The sequence below is a fragment of the Leptidea sinapis genome, chromosome 23 (genome assembly GCF_905404315.1).
Source record: "Leptidea sinapis chromosome 23, ilLepSina1.1, whole genome shotgun sequence".
NCBI classification, from domain to species: Eukaryota; Metazoa; Arthropoda; class Insecta; order Lepidoptera; family Pieridae; genus Leptidea; species Leptidea sinapis.
Genome location: NC_066287.1, coordinates 7,632,642 through 7,658,125, shown reverse-complemented (window position 1 = coordinate 7,658,125; position 25,484 = coordinate 7,632,642). Strand labels below are relative to the sequence as shown.

At 36.1% G+C, this 25,484-nt stretch overlaps 1 protein-coding gene across 1 annotated transcript in view; it reads right to left on the bottom strand.

Annotated features, from left to right (window-relative positions):
* The window catches only part of LOC126971173 (aquaporin AQPAe.a), a 72,845-nt gene extending 53,375 nt beyond the window's left edge, over positions 1-19,470 (bottom strand). Inside the window, exon 1 of the mRNA XM_050817340.1 lies at positions 19,306-19,470. The gene's annotated coding sequence lies outside the window, so the exon portion shown is untranslated. The remainder of the gene's footprint in view (positions 1-19,305) is intronic.
* Positions 19,471-25,484: the final 6,014 nt, after the last annotated feature.

Genomic DNA, 25,484 nt, shown 5'->3' with positions numbered 1-25,484 from the left:
ACGTGGTCGCCATTCGAGGACTTTACTTCCCCAACCATCCAGGCCATCTGTCCGGCAAGTTATGTGCCCTGTCCACTGTCACTTCAGTTTCGCAACCACCTGGGATATGTCGGTGACTTTGGTTCTCCTGCGGATCTCCTCATTTCTGATTCGATCTCGCAGGCAAACTCCAAGCATAGCCAGAGGGCAATGGAGAGCCATTGCCCGCTGAGCGACAGTAAGCTTCCTCATAAGGCCCATAGTAAGCGACCACGCAGTGGCGTGCATATCATATATGCAATGAGACAGTGCCTACCTCGATATGAACCTAAATAAATATAGCACTAGTGTTAAAGTTAATTAACTACCTACGGTAGGTAGTCTACAGATTGCATATACGAAACAAGCACCATTTAATACAACTTATGTCGTACTACGTTAAGCGCAACTACGACTAGATTTAGATCCAAAGTGCCCACCTTGCTAGAAAACCAATGCACGCTCCTGTGACCACGTCTGTGTTCCGTAAAAGGCATTTATTTTCTCAAATTTGCTTCGTTTAGAATTCTTTTTATAACTACTAGATACTACTACCGCTTCGGAAACAAATGGCGCTCTGAGAGACAAGAAGCGGCGCAAGAAACTCTCCGAGCATTCTTTTTTTTGCGCTCTTTTCAATAATAATATACAATATTGTACAGTCATTTCTATCGCTATAAAATAATCACAATCTAGTCCCAGACTGTCCGATCATTTAGATATTCAGCAGTGGAGTATGGATTTACAACAGAGTCATTTTTTTAATAAAACATTTAAATTTATTTATAGATAATGTCTGAACAGTGGCTGGGACTTTATTATAAAAGTGTATACATTTACCCTTAAAGCTATTATGTATCTTATGAAGCCTACTAGTAACGAATTTACAAGCAATCCCTTATTTCTAGTGTTATAATAATATTATATTATTACCCTTAAAGCTATTATGTATCTTATGAAGCGAATATCATCATATCTTACTAACATAAGCTAAATTAAAACAAGATTTACTTCGTTCTAATTATCGCTAAACAAAAGTAATGAAAATCTACTTCGTTCAGTTAAATATTGTATACCATTACTCATAATATATTTCAGAAAGTACGCACAGTGCAAGTATACAGTGTGAATGTTTTGTCGATCTTAATACGTAGTTGAGATCAGTCCCAAATTGAAACATGATGTCAGTAAGATTGCCGTTGTGTCGTGTATCGTAATTGAAATTGCTGCGTAGAACGACTTTCGTATTGTGTATTATAGTATATGTGATATTTCTGGTTAAGAAACGGGTAATCATTTTATCCAATTCGCTTATTATAGTGGTTTTTTATATATATAGAAGTGAGGTATACAGGATGTCCCAAAGTTATGGGACATGAAGGGAAAGTACCTTAAATATCGAAGGTAGGCTATTTTACTGAATGAAGACTTTATGTTATTCTTAAAAGTTAGTAATTCTGCATTCAAAGATTTTCTAAAAATTACTTGCCTCGTATGGGAATCGAACCGACTTAAATGTAAAAAAAAAACATCCCTACTTTTATGATGCCAATGCCGAATGGCCGAAAACTAATAACTCTTCATAAGTAACATAATATTTTAAAAGAAAGTAGTTAATTAAGTTGGTATTTTTTAGTTTTTGGCCATTCTTTCGATTGGCATCATAAGAGTAGGGGTGTTTTTTTTTACATTTAAGTCGGTTCGATTCCCAGACGAGGCAAGTAATTTTTAGAAAATCTTTGAATGCAGAATTACTAACTTTTAAGAATAACATAAAGTCTTCTTTCAGTAAAATAGCCTATCTTCGATATTTAAGGTACTTTCCCTTCATGTCCCATAACTTTGGGACATCCTGTATATATATATATATATCTCACTTCTATTATCAATCAACAATCTTCTATTATTAATCAACCAACTAAGTCACAACCCAACAAAAAAGTTGAACAAACAGATCATGATTTACGGATTAAGCATCATGAGGACGGTTGGCATAGTTGGTAGAGCTCTGGGACGTAGTTCGAGAGGCGCGGGTTCGAGTGTCGCATTGTCCCTAACTATTGATTACAAAAATATGTGTAACATGAATGTAAGGTCTGTGTCTATTACTAAGTGCGTTAAACACGCGTACGCATCACCTGCTGTTAAGTGATCACTGCCGCCCAGATGCTCTTGCAACACCAGAGGAATCACAGGAGCGTTGTCCATCATTTGAAATTTGTGGGTATGCGCCTTTTTGAAAGTACTCATGTCGTATCGTCTTGGAAACACCGCACAAGGAAGCTCATTCCACAGCTTGGTAAATATTGAAGAAAAATAATAAACTAAAATATATTTTTAAAAATATAAAGTTAATATGTATATACTTTATTTTGACACTATGTACTTTTCCTCTTCCACCTTTAGCAAAAGTGGCAACGCTATCTTCAACCCTAAAATCAAATGGAAGACTTTTTTGAGAAATGATTGTCAAATGTTTCATTACACGGATTATAAGACGGGTGTTCTATAAAATGGTACATTCAGAGAGATATCTATGGAAAATACTAAAGGATACAAAGCATCCTCGTTGAGACCTTAATAATATAAATACGTGCCCACTTCAGACCTATTTGTAGGCCCGAGTAGGCGGCGAGCTATGCGTGTGGTACATTGTGACTCTATCATACTCATCTGTCGAGTGAATCGTAGCAATTTTCAAGTTTATTCAATTCGGTACGCCGGATAACTGACATAGAGATGAGGTAATGGTTCCCTGCTCGATATAGAGCTTCACAATTCACAATGGCATTAAACGTATATCTTGTAGAATGTCAATATGCGTAATAGGTCACAGATTGGCGAACCAAGATTGATATTTAAATGCTTCTACTGCTTTTAGCACTACAAGTGCCGACACGGAAAACGTTGTTTTGCCAAATGAATTAAGTAACAAACATAAAAAAGAACCGATGAATTGAGAACCTCCTCGTTTTTTTGAAGTCGGTTAAAAATGAGTATTTCACATTTAAATAAGGCTAATGGAAAATATTTAAACGTTACTTCAGCTAAGTAATGTATAATTTACGTGAGAACAATAGTTACAACTTAGATTTTTTAAGCTTTATTCAAATACTCTTATTACCTATCCGATTTCGTCTCCGACTTTGGCATAAATTACGTAATACCATTTGGAACGCCTTTGATTTATGCTATTTCCCTTAGATAATTTGTACGTTAAGATAGAGCCTCTTGCTGCTAGACAACCGATGAAAACAGGCCAGGTTTATTACGTACGTGACAAACTACGTCTTAGACTCGCGATTTGTATTGTATTGTATTGTTGTGACTTTGTGTTACTGTGCATGCATTGCTCAAAATAGAGGTTAACTGTCAACCTCAATTTTTTTCGGCGTTTTCACAGCTGTGACAGTCTATCTAAACGTATAAATGATAAAAGCTATTTCCACTAGTATGAACCCATTCGTATCAAAACTCCTAATATTAATACTGCCGAGTCCTGCCTTAGGACTTTTTTTAACATACCCACAATCTCACCATGGAATGCCCTCAACGCTCTCATGACCAAACAACCTTAAATTCTCTTACATAACATAATTAAATCAAATTTAATGCAGCCGGATACCGCGGGTAACACACCAAACAATGCTAGGCTACGAGCACCATGTAATTATCAATTTTTTGAGACCCTCGTGTCGGAGGGCCATTGTACCTCCGCCCCCACCTCCTCGTAATTGTGTACCGAGAATCGAGAGGAAAAACGGTGTTTACGCTCACTGAACTCGAATGACTCCGTGATTTCGACAGAAAAAAAGCTGATTACGATCGGATAAATGGGGAAGGGACGTGTCGGCCTAATGTCCATTAAGTTTTTGTCGGTATGGAAGCATTCTGGTTCGATTATTGTGTAATATTATTGAGATTGTATTTCTCGTGGCGTTGCCTTAGGGATTTTTTTTAAAATAAGGGACGAGACCAGCAGGACAGCTTCTAGCATTCAGCTGATGGTAATTGATACGTCCTGCCCATTACAATGCAGTGCGGTTCATGATTCTTGAAAAACCCAAAAATTATGAGCTACACGACAATTGCGCTCGTCACCTTGAGACATAAGATGTTAAGTCTCATTTTCCCAGTAATTTCACTAGCTACGGAGCCCTTAAGACCGAAACACAGTAATGTTTTCTCATTACTGCTTCACGGCAGAAATAGGCGCCGTTGTGGTACCCATAATCTATCATTTGACTACTTGACGTTAGCTGGTTAACCAGACCATTTGTATCATACTTCAGCTACCTTAAGCCTCTTGTAACTCATATGTTCCAAAGCTCTTTTTTTTTATGGAATAGGAGGACAAACGAGCGTACGGGTCACCTGTTGTTAAGTGATCACCGCCGCCCACAATCTCTTGCAACACCAGAGGATTCACAGAAGCGTTGCCGGCCTTTATCCTTAAAGGCCGGCAAGGAAGGTGTACGCGCTTTTTTTGAAGGTACACCGCACAAGGAAGTTCATTCCACATCTTTGTAGTACGTGTGTACCGCCACACATCCAGATGGTGAGGATGATATCCTAACTTTTGGCGTGTCGTGCGAAGGTGGACCAAGTCTCTACCCAACTCGCTAGATTTTAGGTACGTCGTATCACTTACACCCAATGTTACCGAAGCTTTTGTTTATGGAAAAGAAGGACAAACGAGCGTACGGGTCACCTGGTGTTAAGTGATCACCGCCGCTCTATTGCAACACCAGAGGAATCACAGGAGCGTTGCCCGCCTTTAAGGAAGGTGTACATGTCATATCGTCCCGGAAACGCCGCACAAGGAAGCTCATTCAACAGCTTAGTAGTAAATGGAGGAAAGCTCCTTGAAAATCGCACTGTGGAAGACCGCCACACATCCAGATGGTGGGCATGATATTGTAATTTGTAGCGTATCGTGCGAAGGTAGAATTCGGCGCAGGAGTCAGGTGAAACGGATCTTCGGAAAACTCCCCGTGATAAATGCGGTAGATGATATAGATATAAAAAAAATATTTTTCACCCTCCTTGTCGTTCTTGTAGTTTTATATATGTTAATAAAATAATGACTCTGTGTAAAAAGCAAAAATACTTTTATTGTTAATATTGAGGGTATTTGTAAATTATTTCATTTGTAATGTTGTTCATAATATAATATCTTAGCACCTTAATATTTATGCTTTTGATTTGTACATAATTAATATTTGTACGTAGTTTTAAGTTGTTTCCTTTTTCTTTTATAATTACTTGAGTATTAAATTTCAATAATATTTTGTATTCCTACGACCTTTTGTGCGCGGTAAAACTCGAATAAGTTTATGTATGTGCAAGAATTTTGATATCTTTAATATGTAATTTGTTAATCTATATATATAAAAATGAATTGCTGTTCGTTAGTCTCGCTAAAACTCGAAAACGGCCGGACCGATTTGGCTATAGTCTTGAATTATTTGCGTAAGTCCAGGGATGGTTTAAAACGTGAATAAATAGGAAAATGCTGCTAAATTAAATAAAAACAACAAATTTGTTTTTACTTTGATGTGTCCATACATAATTTCTATTAGAGAATTTATTGACGCACGACAGTTCTGCCGTGAAACAATTTCATTACGACAGCAGGGTAAATATTTTACGAAGTAATTTTTGATGTTATGATATATTATTGACAAATTCATATAAAAACATTATTTTATTTATTATATACAGAAAAACGTCTGTCGGGTCAGCTAGTAAGACATAAAACTAAATAAATAAATAAAAAATGACACACAATGAACCGAGCGACGTCTCTGTGCAGTGCAATGGTATACAAAGCCAATGTATCAGATTGGATTGACCTCGCTCGTCAATAAATTAATATTATTATTCAATTGCTCGGATCAGGTTTTACTGAAATCCTTTATAGATCAACAAGTAGATTCACAACAAAACAAATCTTACAAGGAAAATTTTTGGTCATTTTTTCATTCAAACTTTCTCGATTCTTTTCTCCTAAGATCATTTATACGTCTAGATATACACTCTGACAGCTGTGAAAACTATAAATTGGACGCAATTCCAGAAAGACAAACGTCTTTCTGGAATCATGTCGAAATTGAGTTAAGAACACAAAACTGGTCACGTGATTCATATCAACGGACTGACAAACAATGGCACCCCTACTGTCACTCGGACAAAAGACGTCCAGTCTTCCTAGATCCTCCCCCAAAGATTTCCACGACGATCGATCCTACGCTACCCTCATCGAACGTATTCCGGCGATCTTGACCAGATCGTCGGTCCATCGCCATTAGCAGACTTTACTGTCATGCACACTAAGGTATTATACTATAATTATATTTATGAAAAAAATATATAACAAAAATTTTTATTCGCAATAAAAACCGAAATTTATTATTGCCCTGATATAACATTAAAGGTGGTATCAAATGAGTTGATAGCAAATATACGTAGTGGCACGGAGATAAAATATTTGAGTACAAATAATTGTTTTCAGTGAGCCCAACATACTTATATGTGGTCCATGTGTTATCTTTGTTTTATTATGTGTATCTGGAATGTAAGTTAATACTTAACAAATTTCAGTGATATACTGATATATATATCTGGACGACCGATTCTTGCTCAAAAGAAAGACTAAAAGGACATCTCGTTTCGAACCGGGGTCTTCTGCTTTCCTGATCACCCAATGTCCCATCTGAGCTATTATAGTCTTGAATATACTGTGGCGAAATTTACCTTTGTATTCTAATGTTATTGTAGCTGTTTTTTTAGCAAAACACGGATGTAACTACATTTTTTTTAATTGAAACCTAGCTAGATCGATTTATCGCCCCAGAAGTCCCCTGTATATTGCTTGTTTAAAGATATAAGATAAGTGAAGCAGTATTACCTATCTTTATCTTTTTATTATATATATTATTTTAAAATAATTTGGTCCAAATCCTTGTCAAAATTGTAGGTCGAACTTTATTTTGTACTAGCTGACCCGGCAAACGTTGTTTTAAAAATTATTTTAAGAGTTAAACTGTTTCTTGGACATTGCAACATTACGTTATTTTTCCAAAATTAAAAGAATTTTTCTAAAATAAACGTAGCCTTCGTTCATCCCTTTTACATTAGTTACCTGCCAAAAAAAGTCCCGTCACAATCGGTCCTGCCATTTCAGAGACACTCCAATTTTATTTATATGTATGTATAGAGTATAGATTTAAATGAATGTCTTCCAGTGAGAGTGGTGTATGCACCATTAATTGGCATTCATACCAGATTATGTATAAGACCACAATTATTTAATGTTTTGTATGTAATGCTGTTGGTGTGTCAGTAAATAAATAAATACCTATTCGTTATGTATTAACAAAATTATTTATCCATTCCGTCATCTATACTCAATAGCGATATCCAGGTACCTTATAACTTTCACAAGGGACCTGCTAGTTAACAAAAACCTTTTTTTCTTGATAACGGTCCCAAAAATATGTGCTCGTTCGTTTCGGAATGATGTTTAGAAATATATAATTCAATCTATATTTCACGTAAATATTTCATTTGTTATTTCAAAAAAATAACATGAAAAAATGATATTTCGTTATTCTATTAAAACACAAAAACTTATTAATACATACTAAATAACTAAATAATTTTGATAAAAAATCCCTAAAATGGAGGAAAGTTTTAATAAACATATCCCGGATCCTGGAACTGTACCTGTATTATTTATAATTTTTCTGAGTTGTTATGTAAGTATCTGAGTATTTGAATTTGTGATTTTTCTTTTATAATCTTGTGCTTATATTTCTGCTTTGACTACCTATTTTATATTTTGTGTAGATTTTAATATTATGATGTAACCATGAAAAATCTACATATAACATGTGATATTAAAATTTTATTATTATTATATAATGACGTCATTATTATCAGCCGAAAGACTGCTGGACAAAGGCGTCCCCCAAGGATCTCCACGATAATCGGTCCTGCGCTGCCCTCATCGAACGTATTCCGGCGATCTTGACCAGCAGTCGGTCCATCTTGTGGGTGGCCTACCAGCACTGCGTCTTCCGGTACGTGGTCGCCATTCGAGGACTTCACTGCCCCAACGGCCATCTGACCGTCGAACTATGTTATGCCAACTGCCACTTCAGTTTCGCAATCATTTGGACTATGTCGGTATTTTATAATGACGTGGAGCTGATATAATTTGCATGACCTTTTTGGCTAATGTGTTGATTCACACGTTATGCAAATAAAACAAAATATTATTATACACTTTATTACAACTGAATCTTATTTCATATATTTATAATTATAACATATAAAAAGAACGTTATCTACGGCGTAGGTTCACTAGAATTCAGTTTGTGGTTAGGGGACACACTAAGGAACTTCCGTATCTAACCCTTAATCCAGTTATTTAACAAGAGCTTCTTGAGATGACCGTTTACGGAAACGACTATCGGGACAATTACTGTTGAATCAACATCCCACATGTCCGTAACATCGTCTGCTAGGTCTTTAGTAGCTATTATTATTACAAACTAGTTGACCCGACAGACTTTGTTCTGTATAATATAATAAATAAAATAGTGTTTTTATATGAATTTGTCAATAATATATCTATCGTCAAAGATTACTTCGTAAAACATGCACCCTGCTGTCGTAATAAAATTGTTTCACAGCAGAACTGTCAAACCGTGCGTCAATAAATTCTTACATAGAAATTATGTATGGACATATCAAAGAAAAAACAAATTTGTTGTTTTTATTTAATTTAGCAGCATTTTCCTATTTATTCACCTTTTAAACCTTCTCTGGACACAAATAATTCAAGACCAAAATTAGCCAGATCGGTCCAGCCGTTCTCGAGTTTTGGCGAGACTAACGAACAGCAATTAATTATAAGATATAGATAAAGAAGAAAATGATAAAACTTGAATATGTAATAATCCAACCTCTATCATAGTTAAGAAGCAAAAATATAAAATCAATAGCATTCAGCTAAGAGATAATGTAAGTACATACGCCCTATATTGGAGTATGTAGACGCGAGCACTCGGAAGATGAATTTTTTGTGTACTTTACAAGACTGGTTTTATAACGCTCCGATATTGAATGACTCGCAGTGAGTTGCGTTACTAAATTAATTATTATATAGCAATATGAACGAATCTCATAGAGCTTGAGATACAGTAATATTCTGGTTAGATTAAGATACATTAAAACAATATCTAACTATGATGCTTTGAGGCATATTTCATTCAATATTCTAAAACCCTTAGTTTATACATTTTGATAAAAAATCTATTTCCTGTTTGGATTAGTGTGAATTTTGCTAAATAGACTGATTTATTTATTTATTATTACAAGGAAACATAAAGCCGGTATTGTGTAAATACATAGCCCCATACACTTACACTAATGCAAGCCGATCGGCCGCCATTATGACATTTGCCATCGTCTGTGACGGATCAGTTTGCGTCTCAATAAAATACTTTAAATAACAATACTATAAAAGTAATTGTGGATATATGATTATTTAAGGGAGAAAAAATTGTGTATCTGGTATACCCCGTAACCGCACACACACTAGCATAAAGGTGCTTCACTTGCTCATATCACGGTGCGGAGTCCTACTTTTTTACAAGTCCATGATAGGAAGAGATACAAAATATATAGATGCGTCCTAACACATGTTTCACAGATACAATAATAACAAAACGAATAATCAAAGTGGTACGTAAACGCTAATCAATTGTAAGTCTATGGTTGGCACACATTTTGTCATTTCTTTAACTTTGCTTGAGCAGAGGTAAATAGTTACCAGTAGAGCGTTACATACATTCTATAATCAAAACTGCCAGTCGTCACTAACTTAAAATGAAGAATGTCTTTCAAGACACCTGCATCGGATTCGGTAAGATCAAGTTGCAATACTTATAAGATTTCAACGAGCTTTCCTGGATTTAAGGCTTCTCTGCGGTACGTTATTCCGGGCTTTCTCAAAATGTGGTTTTCCCCAACCGAAACGTGGTGTGAATTTCATGATTTATGTTTTCTTTTTTCTTTTCCTCTCCTTTATGAGAAAAATAAACGAGACAAGAAAGACTTGATGGTAAAATAGCACCCCATTACAATCTGAGCCGAACACGATTCTTGATTGCACCCAAAATTGCGAAACTGCGCTCGTTCTTACAAAAACAATGAATTCAAGATCAAATATGTGACATTTAAAATATTTTAACAGGATTCATATGTTAAATGCAGCACCTTACAAACGAATTTGTTATGTATATTAGAGCCATTGTAAAATACTCTAATTTGATTGAAAATAGAGGCCATCGAGTTTCATGTATGTTATTCTCACGAGCTCTACTGTTTCCGAACATATATACGAAAATAATTATTTATAGTGACGATACAAAATCGCTTTGCTTAAGCCTAATTCAATAAAGTTTATTTGACTTTGACGAAATCTTCTCTTCTTTCAGATCCGCTTTCAGTCTCTAGAGTCTCTTTAAAAGACACAGAGCAGGTTCTAGTCGGTAGTAGATCGACTTGAGACCGATATATGAGCCCTTACATCTACACTTCTACCAGCTACATACGTAAATGTATTTTCTTCCTCTCGAAAATGCTTTATCTATACTAATATTATAAAGCTGCAGTGTTTGTTTGTTTGTTTGTTTGAACGCGCTAATCTCTGGTACTACTGGTCCGATTTGAATGATTCTTTCAGTGTTGGGTAGTCCATTTATCGAGGAAGGCTATAGGCTATGTTTATTTTTCAAAGTTAGGGATCCGTAATAAATTTGCTATTTTCTAACACAAGGTGTAAAATCGAAAACCTATTTTTGCGTGCGCTGCAAAAATTATTGACAATAGAACAAAATGATGTACAATATATATATATAGGCAATATTTTATTACTTATAAAACTATCGCGTGAATTATACTTTATATGGCAAAACAACGTTTGCCGGGTCAGCTAGTATTATATATACCCCGGGGCGTGCATTGGTTTTCTAGCAAGGTAGGCACTTTGGATCTAAATAGTCGTAGTTGAGCTTTAGTCCGACAGTACGACATAAGTTGTATGAAACGCTGCTTGCTTAGTACATGCAATCTGTAGACTGCCTACCGTAGGTAGTAAATGAACTTTAACACTAGTGCTATATTTATTTAGGTTCATAACGAGGTATGCACTACATAATTGCCTATATGATATGCACGCCCCTGTATAAACCTATATCTCTTTGTCAAGCTATGTCATGATTTATTTAAAAGAGTGATGTAATAAATAACTGTGTAACACAAAAGGTAGGGTCAGTGTGACGTCACTGTGCTTATAACTATTTACATCTGTAATTTGACGTAATTCAAGACATAATGTTTAATCATTACTTGATGGATGTTAACAATTGTAGGTTACTTCGTGGAAACGACACAGCGCATATAAATGCGTTGTTTAAATGCATTACTAAGTTCCCACAGTTAATTTTTTTAAATATATGATTGGCTGTATGCCTCCGAGCGCTTACACCATCACTTGATTTGGTTTACTCTTTTTTGTAAATTCAATGACGTGGTAAACCTCTTAAATTAAGGCGGGTACCTATTCTGGAAGGCGTCTCAATACGTAATCCGTGTTCCGGCGTATTTTGTCTCCGTATTTGTGTGACAGACCGAGAAAAATCTATTTCGAAATTAAATGTAGAAAATTACGACGAGCTGGCTGCCCATTGAGAGAAGAAGCCTAAGTTCTCATTCTTCATTCTTTATTTAAATTAAATTTATAAAACGGTGGTAGTTTTTTAAATTTAAGATCATTTTTTGCACTAATTTAACGCGAAATTTTTCTTAAATGGGCGTTATGTTAAGTTATTTTAGTGTTGATGTTCGGGTGGTGTGGAATGTATGATTAACGAATTTCGTCGGGCCATTAAGCCATAGATCAAAAATGTTACCAGGCGTAGATAATTACTGTGGCTTGTAGCCCGAAGGTTCGTATTAGATAGCATTAGATACCGTGCGTGTTGTTTAAACACCACTCCAAATTATACCAATTATTCAGATTTTGCCTGAAGATAAAAATTTCCATTGTTCACATTAATTATTAAATTTATCCTTATTATCTATAATTAATGGTTCGTATGTCGGTAATGTTTCAGTATTATTAACAACATAATCCCAGAAAATGCACAAAACATATATACCAAAAATTAAAAAAAAATGTTAAAAACTTTCATGTGCCAGTGTTTACTATAACACAAAATGACTTTCATGATGATACTACATTTCAAATTTTATTGTGAAAGCTTCATTATGTATCCAATTACATATTTTTTAACAAACTATACAAAATAAACTATAGAAACACGTCATTCATTAAAACACTGCCATTACCCATTGAAGACATAAAAGAAAATCATTTGAGTTCGGAAGTTTGTGAACCCTCGCAAAAACTCGTAAAGAATGCTTGCGTGTCACAATGTCACAGTTCCAACCAACGCGACGTCTGGTTCAAGGCTCCATGTTACCGTTAATATCCGTCCGGATTTCCGACGCAATTTACATTTCATAGCTATGCATAGTGACGTTACACGCTTGGGCGCCGCCCTATAATTTCCCTGGGCGTTACGCTCGTTACTAATTAGTTTTAGATAAGCACTGAGTTATTGTTGACGATTTTATTAGTATGTAGATCATTTACATACTTTTTTTTATGGAACAGGAGGACAAATACACCGGAGGAATCATAAATGCGTTGCCGGCATTTTAGAAAAGTGTACGCGCCTATTTATGCCGTATTGTCCTTTCAACACCGCACAACTAAGCTCATTCCACAACTTGGTTGCATGTGGAAGAATGTTCCTTGAAAACCGCACGGTGGAGGAAGGCCATTTATCCAAATGATGAGGATAATGAAATTTGATAATATTTACCAACAGCGTGAGGCTTCTTTATAACTGATACAGTTTCATGATATTGATAAATTGAATGTTTCGCTAATTTTTGCACTCTAGGGTCGTCTGATTGCGAAAGGTTGCGAAACTGAAGTGGCAGTGGACAGGGATCATTTTACGAAAATTGGAGTTTGCGACAATTATTCTCGACCACTCGCCTTTCAAGTCGAGCGCTTGGACATTAAGATCGACCCCTCACTCAGAATTTTTTAATTTTAAGAATCCTTAGTAGCGCCGCATCGTTACGAGCATTGAGTATAATTCACCATCTCATTAACCATCTGCTTTCTAGTTATTATCAACATGTCAGAGTGTTTTATAATAATTTTTGAAATAATTAAGAGTTTCAATTTTATTTGCAGCAATTTTTAGATGAGTCGCTGACGTGAATTGAATAAAAGTTATTGGAACTGAAAGGTACTGATAGTTATTAAAAGTATGAGGTAGAATTAGGTCGTATACTTACAATACACTAGCGTATAGACAAATCTTTAAGATACAGCATATCTTGCTGTATCTATGTATGTTTCTATCGGAAAGGTATCGAATTAAATTGAGAAATTTTTACATTATTAAAACGCAAGTTAGCACAATGACAAATCAAAGTCACGCATTTTCCGGCTGTCAGGTCTTTTTTCATGGCAATAAGGGGCGAGACGAGCAGGAAGTTCAGCTGATGGTAATTGATACGCCCTGCCCATTACAATGCAGTGCCACTCAGAAAAACCCAAAAATTCTGAGCGGTACTACAACCGCGCTCGTCATATTGAAACATAAGATGTTAAGTTTCATTTTCCCAGTAATTTCACTAGCTACGTCGCCCTTCAGACCGAAACACAATAATGTTTACACATTACTGCTTCACGGCAGAAAAAGGCGCGTATAAATTAAGTCGTCTATATGTTAGTGTACACTAAATCTATGGATATAAAAGTGTAATAAACGTAGTCTAAAAATTCATATGCGTGTTTCTGAATGAGAGCAGTAGGTACATTAATATGTTATTTTATTACTCAGAGAATACTGGACCGGATGAAATTAATTGCGTGCGGTGTTCTTGGCAATTATAATATTTTTTTATGAATAATAATGATTAACACTCGTGTCTATGTAGATATTTACTTTGCCTAAGCGTTCAGTACACTATATTTACGTTTTAAGTTCAGATTTTAGTATCTGAATAGGTAAAAAAAAGCGTGGGGTGTAGAATTATTATTTTAATAATATCTTAAAAAGCACCTCACGCTTTTTTTACAATAAAATATATTTTATTTACACTATTATCAATTTAAATTTATTTTCTATTTTTTAGTTGAATTTTATATAAAGCGTGCTTTTTAGTTTTTTTTTAATTATTATTTATTTTTTATTTTTTAGTCAAATTAGTGTAAGGTACTCGATAAATCTACAAAGTTTGAACGAAATCTAGCCGTTTAAAGTGGGTCAAAATCGCGCCCAAAGAAGTCGGTTACAAACATACAAACATACTAATGGTTTTAATTTCAATAGTTCAAAGGGTTAAAAAGTTTGCGCATCACGTATTCATTAATCATATTACTAGCTGACCCAGCAATCGTTGTTTTGCCGATATTAAAATCGCGATACAAAAGTAACTGTTGATCGTAGATGGGTGAAAATTTGAAGTTGTATGTATGTTTTAATGCTGACTCATACTCAAACAAATTTAAAAAAAATGTCAAAAAATTTTGCATGGAGCACCCTTAACATTTAGGGGGATGAAAAATAGATGTTGTCCGATTCTCAGACCTACCCAATATGCACTCAAAATTTTATGAGAAGCGGTCAAGCCGTTTCGAAGGAGTTTAACTACAAACACCGCGACATGAGAATTTTATATGTTAGATGTAGAATTATCTATCCTGTTTCTATGAATATAAGGCTCTGTTTTCTCTCACTACTCCGATTGTTACAATAGGAATTCAAAAACAAAACCTTCGTTTTACTATCCTAAAAACTGTTATTGTCTACATATTAATCGTTAGGTTCCATCTTCAGTTGTAACGATTCGAATAGGTACCTTGATTCGATTTAAATTTTTCATATAGAGCAAGCTATGTTAGTAGAAGCTGCTTTTCCAGAAATAAAAAACAATAGACCATACAATAATATTGACACACTTTTACACAAATTATCTAGCCCCAAACTAGGCAAAGCCTATATAGGATAACGATATATTTAATACAACATACATACTTAAACATACATAAATACATATAAACATCAATGACTCTGAAAAAAAAACAACCATATTCATCATATAAAATGTTTGCACCTACCGGGATTCAAACCCGGGACCTCTAGCTAAGTGGACAGGGTCACTAACCACTGGGCAAATAAATATTTATTGTTTTTTTTTATGAGAACAAGGGACGAGACGAGCAGGGCGTTCAGCTGATGGTAATTAATACGCCCTAGCCATTACAATGCAGTGCCGCTCAAGATGTTAAGTCTTATTTGCCCAGTAATTTCACTAGCTACGGCGCACTTCAGACCGAAACACAGTAATGTTTACATATTATTGCTTCGCGGCAGAAATAGGCGCCGTTGTGGTACCCATAATCTAGCCGGCATCCTGTGCAAAGGAGCCTCCGACTGTTTATATTATCTATTTATATATGTAAATAAAATTTCCACCTATATATTAACTCACCACGATATCTATTCAACAATAAGGCGTAGACTTGAACGAATTTTATGAAATTCCACCCGAAAGAGTTTTTATTATGAACAAAAAAACATATGTTAATAATAAACCTTTTAGATCTATTATATCATTAATCAATACGTTAAGTGTTGCCAACACAAGCGATACCGCGCCTATAGGTGACATGGCATTATCATGCACTTTATCAAAGACATGTGGTTTTAATTTGAGGGCAATAAGTGATTCGTAAGCAAGGTTATATTGTTATCAGAACATTGTTGTGGCCTTTATTGCCCTTATGAAAATTTGTGTGTTAAATGTTTCACGGTTTTCTTGTCTCTTTCTAGCCTTTATCTTTATAAGTAATAACCGGGTAATTACAATGATTTTATGTTCCCGATGTTTGAAAGTTAGACTTAAATTATAAGGAACTAGTTGGTTTTCTTGACAGATTCTTGATTACTTTTAAGAAATATTTATGTTTATAAATTCAACCCCAAAGATGAGGCAATACATTGAGTATTGGCAGCGGTGGATTTACATTAGGGGCAGTTGGGGCAAGTGCCCAGGGCAGCAAATTTTTTAGGGAGGCAAATTTTTAATCTCAATATAATTAATTTATTCTGTTTAAAAAAAGTCCTGTTATGGTCACCAAATAGTGCCAAATTTATAATTGTTACAAAAAAACAAATATTTATTCATTTTTTTAGAATATATGACATAATAAAGTTTCTGCAATAAATTAGTTATTTTATTTTTGAAAAATAAATTATATAAACTATAAGTTTATGTAAAAGTCCAGTATTGGGGCGGATTTTTTTCCGGTGCCCAGGGGCGGCATTAAGTTTAAATCCGGCCCTGAGTATTGGGCTGCACTTGTGCCTTAAAAAAAGCCAAAATGCGGGTTGCCTGCAGCCTTAGATAATTTATAAGTCTAGACTTTAGTGTATTGACGTTAGACAACCGATAAAAATAGGCCAGGAATATTAGTTAAGAGTGCGTGACAAGCTATGTCTTACACTCGCAATTTGTCGTCGCACTTTGTGTTAGTGTCCGTGAATTGCTCAATTTTTTTTTGCTCCAAATAGAGATTAGTTCTAAATTAAAAAAAAATCTACATTTCCACAGCTGTCATAGTCTATCTAGACGTATAAAGTGCCCCAGTTTCTTCGAACCCAGTTTAACTTCTTTAATATTGTGGCACCAACTGTTTCCATAAAGTTATTGATATTATGGGACATATAAGCTGTTATTATATATCCTTTCGTTTCTTGGCTCATTTTTATGTGGAAAGAACTATATTCGCTTTAAATATATAAAAATTTTTAGACAGAACTTATATAAAGACTAGCTGACCCAGCAAACGTTGTATTGCCATATAAAGTAATTAAAAAAAAATTTAGGGATGCAACCGATTCTCAGAGCTACCAAATATATTGTACTACAATTATTGTATTCGATTGCCATCTTGCAACCCTATTGTGGATCTGTAGATGGAATAGAATATTATAAAAATCGCGATACAAAAATAGGTGTTGATCGTAGAGGGTTCAAAATTTAGTGTTGTATGTATTTTTTATGCAACAACATAAAAAAGTATGAGAGTAATTTTATAGCTATGTCGTTACGATTTTCGGGTTCGCGCCATATTGTTTTTTTTTTATCAAAGTTCGGTATAGTTACATAAAAAATAATATAATGAAAGTGATAAGATCTTTTAAAAGCCTTTTTTTATGCATGTCTATAATAATAAAATATCATTCTCGTTTAAAACGGATAGACCTACTTTTTTTGTCTTAAGCCTTCTACCCAATTTCTGTAAAGTTGTAAAGTGCCGGCTACATTATGGGTACCACAACGGCGCCTTTTTCTGTCGTGAAGCAGTAATGTTTAAGCATTCATCGGTCTGACGTAGCTAGTGAAATTACTGGGCATACGAGACTTAACATCTTATGTCTCAAGGACACGAGCGCAATTGTAGTGGCGCTCAGAACTTTTGGGTTTATCAAGAATCCTGAGCGGCACTACATTGTAAAGGACAGAGCGTATCAATTACCACCAGCTGAAAGTCCTGCTCGTCTTGTCTCTTATTATCATAAAATAGAACGAAAGGATAAAGTGTGTATGTCGAGGCCAGCCAATTGTGATTCTGTCATTGATGTCCGACGGAAGATTGCGACGGCGCGGGAGTAGTTTTATCAAGATGGATTACAATAATCAAGCAATTTGTAAATAACCGATCGCTTGATAAGAATCTAACACAATATATACATAAGACTATATTATTTAGCGATAACAATAATATTCAAAATATATTAATGTTCGTGTTATTATATTTTCTTAACGCTTTTGGATTTTTTTCTTTTTCCCGCTTGTAGGTATAATACCATAGCTCATTTATATGTTTAGATATATTGTGAAATATATGAAAATGTCGAACAAAAAGAATAATAAACAAAAATAAATAAACCTGGCCTGTTTTCATCGGTTTTCTAGCAGCAAAAGGCTCTATCTAGATCTGTTCTAAATTGTTGCTTCATTATCTAGATCTACTTACTATTCGTGTCAAAATATAATACTTAAAAAGAGAAACTAGTTTTACTTCTTTTTACTATTATTTTAATAATTCTACTTAGATAAAAGCGTTAGTAATGCGAAAACGCTTAAAGTAAAACACATCACACAAGAATATTCAAAATAATTTTTCGATTTGCGCGATTACAAAAAGGCCAAAGTGGTTTTCCCTTTAGGCTTTTAAGAAAAACAAATTACGTACAATTAAGCCTTCAGCTCAGCTCACTTAGCACTTACGACTACAGACGTAAAAAAATCTTTATTTTTATTTCTTATGCGTTCCTAAGGAAAACACATGTAAGAGAAACCAATTTTCTTTTGAGCGTTCAAAAGCCACAAAAATGACGAATAATTAATAAATCAACATAAATAACTTGAATTTGTTTCTACAATGTCATCTCAGTAACTTAGTGACAAACGTACCTTATTAATTAACACCTTTGTTCGAAATGTGATCTTGAATAATATATTTACTGAACACATTAACGTAATGGTTAACGCAGGATCCTATTCAATTCAGCTAAATTAAAGGAAACATACAAACAAACAAATTACATATTTTAAGCCAAAGTTTCCCACGAAATATTTTTGCTTGAATCATTAAGGATAACATTTAAATTATTCAAAAGTATAATTAATGTTATACACAAAGAACACGTAAAATAAATTCTTAAATATTTTACGTTTCAGATTTACAGTGAGTTTATTTATTTTAATTGAAAAGAAAAATATACTTAAATGAGTTAGAAACGATATCGGGACACATACCTAGATATAAACGGGATCGGGGAGGATAATACAAAAATGATGGTAACACGATTTTCTTAATTTATGGTCAGAGACAGCGAAGGGAACAGGAAAAAAGGAATTTATTAATACAGGACAAATTGGATAATTCCCATATTATATAAACAGACGCCGATTTATCGTATGAACCAGTCAATTATTAATACCTAGTTGGGATAGTAAACCAAAATATGTATTCCTATTACAAATATTTATAGATATTCAAGTTTATTTAAAAATTGCGTAACTAATAATTAAAAATATATAAAAAATACTCACCACGAGCAACCTGGTACTACAAAGTTATAGTTGGATTATGATACACACTCTTCACTTTGAGTTATCGATAAAATATTAATTTATTTTTTTATCTAAGGAACCGCGCGTTTTAGATGCCGTATAAACTTTGATTGTGATAGTTTGAACAAGCCGCCTCGATCACGTTGTACAAACTTGTTTCGCGCGGGTAATCAAGTCAGAACGATATGAGCTAACAGCGACATCTCGGTTCCAGTAGGTATATTAATTTGATGTAGTTTAGCAGCGCACTCTAGTGGGCAGTGGAAATCAATTCGCCGACTGAATGTAGCTGTCACTTACGTTGTAATTAGCGGCGTATTACAGTGTTTGTTTGAGTTATTTACAATTTAAAAAAGAGAATTTTTTTTTCGAGAGGAGTAAAATACATTTACGTATTGAAGACCCCGAAACGAGGCCCATATGTCGGGCTCGGGTGTAAACACTGTGCTGATAGCCCTGAAGGCTTTTACAGCGAAGCCGGGCGGGGGCCTTGGAGGCCGAAAATGTAGCTCACAGGCGCGGGGCGTCTCGGAAGGAGACTCGAACCTCGGACCGCCTGCTCACTAGGCTGGATGGAGAGAAGATCACTAACGATCTAATATATCTGTTAGTCCAGTGAACTCTAGGTTTGACGAGACTTCGCACTCGCCGGCGAGTGCGGTCATATATGTATGTAAGTATGTGTGAGTGTATATAAGTGTGTGACTATTTGTGTGTAGTGTTATTGTAGGTGTGTGATTTGTGATGTGAGTGTGAGTGGTGTTAAACGATTACAGGACGAGGACTATCTCGTCGGGCTTCTATCAAAGTGTGTGAATCGTATTATATTAGGTTGTGGCCGCTCCAAATCGTCAAAGTGACGAGTGGCAGCGATTTGATGTACACGGCCGCGCCTACGTCTTCGAGGGCGGTGTGGTTGGTTTGGTGTCGGTGTTGGTGATGGTGCTGGTGTCGCGTTCGCGATCGTAATATAGTCGTCCGGGTCGACTAGTACGTGTCGAGGTCGCCTCTGTTTGTTCAGACTGTGGTCTAGAGGAGTGTAAGCACATGCCTCCCTCACCAAGATATTAGGGTGCTCGGACACCTTATCAAAGTAGCGTCGCGATATCTCCTTGAAATGTTGAGCGATGGTCGGCAGCTCAAGATCGCGATGGAGATCTACGTTACGAACGAACCACGGCGCTCCGGTGGCCGTGCGCGTGAATCTATTCTGAACCACTTGCGGGGCTCGGCGGCGCGTGGGCAAACACGATGCTTGCGTACGACATAATGGGACGTACGATGGTCTTGTACAATGTCACCTTGTGTCTGAGCGGTAGTTTGCTTCGCACACAAGTGGATACAGGCGGCTAAGGACAAACCGGACTCTATTGCAAACCGTGCTGATATGTTTTGCGAAGTTCATGTTACTGTTGAACGTAACACCTAAATATTTATAATGTTGGTCCCACGGAATAGGGGTCCCATATAATTTAACAATAGGTATGGGGGCCAAAGATTTTATTTTATTAGTATTGCCAAAGAGTTCCGCTGCACTTTTTGAGGGATTGACTTCAATCCGCCATTTTCTGAACCAGTCTCCTAGTTCATTAACGGCGGCCTTAAAGAGAAAATGCCGATTTACTTTTTTTATGTAGATACACGGTATATCTAATAGAAGATAATGGGTGTAATACACGTACCAAGGTTTGGAAAACGACGTACATAGATGGAAATTAACATGTATTTATGTATGTTTAAGTATATTGTATTAAATATATCGTTGTCTTGCAAGATAGCACGGGCTCTGCCTTATTTGGGGAAAGATAATATTCTCTGTAAAAGTGTGTAAATATTATTATTATAGGAAATATTATACCTAGTGTATATTTATAGGTATGTAAGAAATATTGTACCTACTTATATTTGAAATGATTATTGACTACGATCTTTCTAACTAGTTTGCCTATAAAATGTATATTCCTTATTACACAACTAAAATACTTCAAATTATTTTTTTATTCAAATTGGGAACACATTTATTGTGTAAGAAACTTTCATTAATTTCCGCTTCTTCTTCTTCACACGGGCGGTTACCGCAATTCGACGTCATATGCGCCTATTTTGCGTTCGAGGGTGGTAGAGACTACTTCAACCATCCAAGCTCCTCTAAAAAGTCACCCAAATTCTTTACTTTGCTGAAGACTTTCCTAAGAGCGGTCAAAATACACGAACTACTCAAGCTTGGCTGGAAGTCAAGTCAAGACTTTTTAAGAGCCTCTCCTCAAATTGACGAGCGCATTTGGGATGCAATTTTGTTTTTTCTAGAATTTGAGCGGCACTGCATTGTAATGAGTAGGGCGTATTAATTACCATCAGGTGTACCTACGTCTTGCACGTCTCGTCATTTAGAGACACATATATTAAGTCTCAGTTCAAAAGATTGACCATCATTCGAGCAAGGTGCAGCTGTGAATATTTTCAAAGTAGAAGCAGTTTATTAAAATCCAACATTTTACTTAAATTTGGTACATTATTTCACAGATTTGATCCTAATTAGCGACACTATCGAATGGTGTAATTATACTGGGTATTTTTTTTCAAGATCTACGGGTTCGATTTTTCAAAAACCATTGATGCAGTTTTAATTTTTACCAAAATCCACGGACAGATGGCCGTTGGGGCAGTAAAATCCTCGAATGGCGACCACGTGCCGGAAGTCGTAGTGTTAATAGTCCACAAGATGGACTGACGATCTGGTCAAAATCAAGAAGAAGTGCAGCGCAGAAGCGATCGTCATGGCGATCTTTGGGCTTTTGCCCAGTAGTGACGTCTTCCGGCATCAAAGAGTATAGTAATATATAGGGAAAAGAGAGCCCTCTCTACGCATTATGAGCTGTCTATTTGAAAACTAGCGCCATCTGGAGATTGGCCCTGAAAATAACTATATATGAGTTCGAAATTATAAAATTCATTTTCAATATTGTGACGCAATTAAATAACTAACTCTACTTTTTAATGTAGGTATTGCAATTTTTGTTATAATAAATGTTAAAATTGCGCGTAGAGTTAGTTATTTAATTTTGTCACAACATAGAACATAAAGGATAGATTCAGTAGTGTAAATATGTAAAATGGAACACGAGAGCGACATACATGCGCAAATAAGTCAAAGTCAGGAAAGGCTTCCAGCAGCGCATTGAGGGCAGTGAGGGTGCGCGGAATGGGGCAGCTGGCCCGTGCAACTGTCCGACAGAAAGGGACAGCAAGGAGACTGTGCTTCTGGGATCGGCAATAGTTGTCTGGAGTGTAGAGCCTGGCCAGCTCATCATGTAGATGCGGAGCATCAATCAGACCTCGGATTATTTTGCATACCATGACTAATTGATCATTCGCTCTCCTGGTCTTAAGCGAGTTGTAACTAAGACAGCCCAGGAGGAATGCTGTAGGATACATGAATGGGTAATATCCAAAGTTGTGTTTGTACACAAACCTGAGAAAAGTTTTTTGGACCTTTTCAAGTAGCCTGTCATAGGTGGAATAATGGGGGTTCCAAACACATGAGCTTCTTCTAATTTACTGCGAACTAGCGCACTATATAGAAAGCGACAGACACATTCTGTTTTAAAATTGCGTGCATTTCTCAAGACAAATCCTAACCGCTGGAAAGATTCCTTTGCAACGGTTATTATATGATCTTTAAGGGTGAGGTGTTGGTCAAATGTGACACCCAGATCTTTCATTATTAAAGCTCTAGCAAGTGTAGTGTTCCCAATTGTGTAGTCAAATAAAATCGGGTATCTCAGACGTCCAAAACTCATTATGTAACATTTGGATATGTTAAATTCCATGTCATTTGCTGTACTCCATTCATGTATCGCACGAACATCCTCCTGGATCGCCATGCAGTATCAGAAGCATACTGAACTTCAGTGTATAACTTAAGATCGTCTGCGAAAAGGAGACACTGTGCATGCCCAAGAACTGTCGGTAAGTCATTCACCATGAGAAGAAACAGCAAAGGACCGAGTACGAACCCTGACTTACTCCCGAGCGCGTGTGGTAAGGTGCGGATTCATAAATACCCAACCTAACGAACTGCTGCCTGTCGCGCATGTAGTCTGCTAGGAGTTTTAAAAGCTCAGGTGCAAAACCAATGTTACATAGCTTCTTCAGTAAAATGTCATTATTGACACAGTCGAAAGCTTTTTTGAAATCAAAATAAATTACATCCACCTGAAGGCCGCGGTCCAACCGTGTAGAGATATAATTAGTGATTCTCAAAAGATTTGTATTAACCGATCGTTTTGCTCTGAATCCGTGCTGGACATTTGAAAGATATTTTTCTACTTGTGAGTAAATTAACCTATGCAATACATTTTCGAAAACTTTTGCTGGAGACGAAAGTATAGTTATTGGCCGGTATTGTTCAACTGCAGACTTGCCAGATGATTTAGGAATTGGAGTGACTCTTGATATTTTCCATTGAGGAGGATAAATGCCTGTTCTTAGAGCTAAATTCAATATGTAACATAGTGGCTCAGATAGAAATTTTTTAGTCTGTTTTAAAATCACTGATGGGATGGTATCTGGTCCTATAGAACTAGTATACTTAAGTTGTTGATACCATAAAAGATATCCGAAAGAGTGAATTTTAAGATGTTGACATAATTACTGTTGCAGCTAATATCTTCACCTACCACAAGATCCGAGTTTAAATTTGGTACTTTTGGCGAGAAAACGCTAGAAAAAAAGCTTGCAAAGGCTTCCGCAGCTGCGACTCCAGAGAAGGGTTCACCCTGATATGTGACAATAGGCTCAAAACCTCCTTTGGATCGCAGTGCGGTGATAAAATTCCAGAGTTTACGGGGACTGTCCTTTATTTCGATTTCAATTTGCTCAAGGTGGCTTTTGTAGGCCAAGTCTACTCTACACTTTAATGAAGCCCTAATGTCTGAAAATTGCTTATAAGTTTCATCAGATCTATTTCGTATCCACTTACTGTGCAGTCTAAACTTCTGTTTTATATCTTGAATAATGTCATGCGTGAACCAGACCGGGTAGCGGTGGTCTTTACAATTCATGCGACGTTTCTTCGGCATACATGCATCAAACAACTCATATAGGATGTTATAGAAACACTGTACTGCATTAGGCGAGTCATTCGCTTGAAAAACTCGGTCCCATGAGGTACAGGAAAGCAAATGATACAATTTGACATAGTCGCATTTCTTAAAGTTCCAGTCATTTCTTGGGCTTATGTTACTGGGTGGAATTACTTTCGGATTATAGGTTGCTTTGACCTCTAGCTTGATATCTAGAGCAGGGTGATAGGTATCAATGGGAACTATACCTTCTGTACTAGTAACAACCACATTTCTTACGTCAGCACTTTCCTGAACTAGGACAACGTCAAGCTTACCTCCATGAAGGTTCGGTACTAAGTTTCTCTCAAGTAAATTACAGAAAGATAAAAAATAACAATAGTAATTACTAACAGACAGTGAGGCACTGTTTAAATTTATATCACCTAATATTATTACTTCACCTTTCAACTTGCTCATTATATTCTCAACCGAACAGAACCATTGCATGTAGTCCTCATTTTTTGCACTGGGTTTGATGTAAACAACACAGACATGGTAAACGCGGCCGCGCCATGTAAAGTCAGCCCAGAGATCTTCACCAAATTCTGTTTCGAGGTCACGGCGCCCATGCAATATAATATTCCCACGTGCACAGAGTAGGACGCCGCCACATGGCGTAGCTCTATCACGACGCAAGACCGACCATTTTCCAGGTGCTAATTCCGAATTTTAAACAGAGCCGTCGAGAAAAGTTTCGGTAGCAGCCACCAAGTTATGCTCCAGGATGGCTAAGTGATTGCGCCACAATGCGAGTTTAGTTTTATACCACGAACATTCTGATACCGCTTTTGTAACCCTACTGGGGCTAAGCTTCTCAGACATGAGAAGCCCATGTATCACATCGTACTATTCTGGTACCTATGTTATTTGGGGGGATTTTCTAGTCATTTTTTAAGCATAACTGCATTCTAATAAACACTGACAATTGTCAGTTTTTACTTATTAGATAATATTATTTTCTCGCATAATCGTAGTCAGTCAAAATATTATGTCGATCGGTTCAACGTTGCCCTCATCTAACGTATTCCGGCG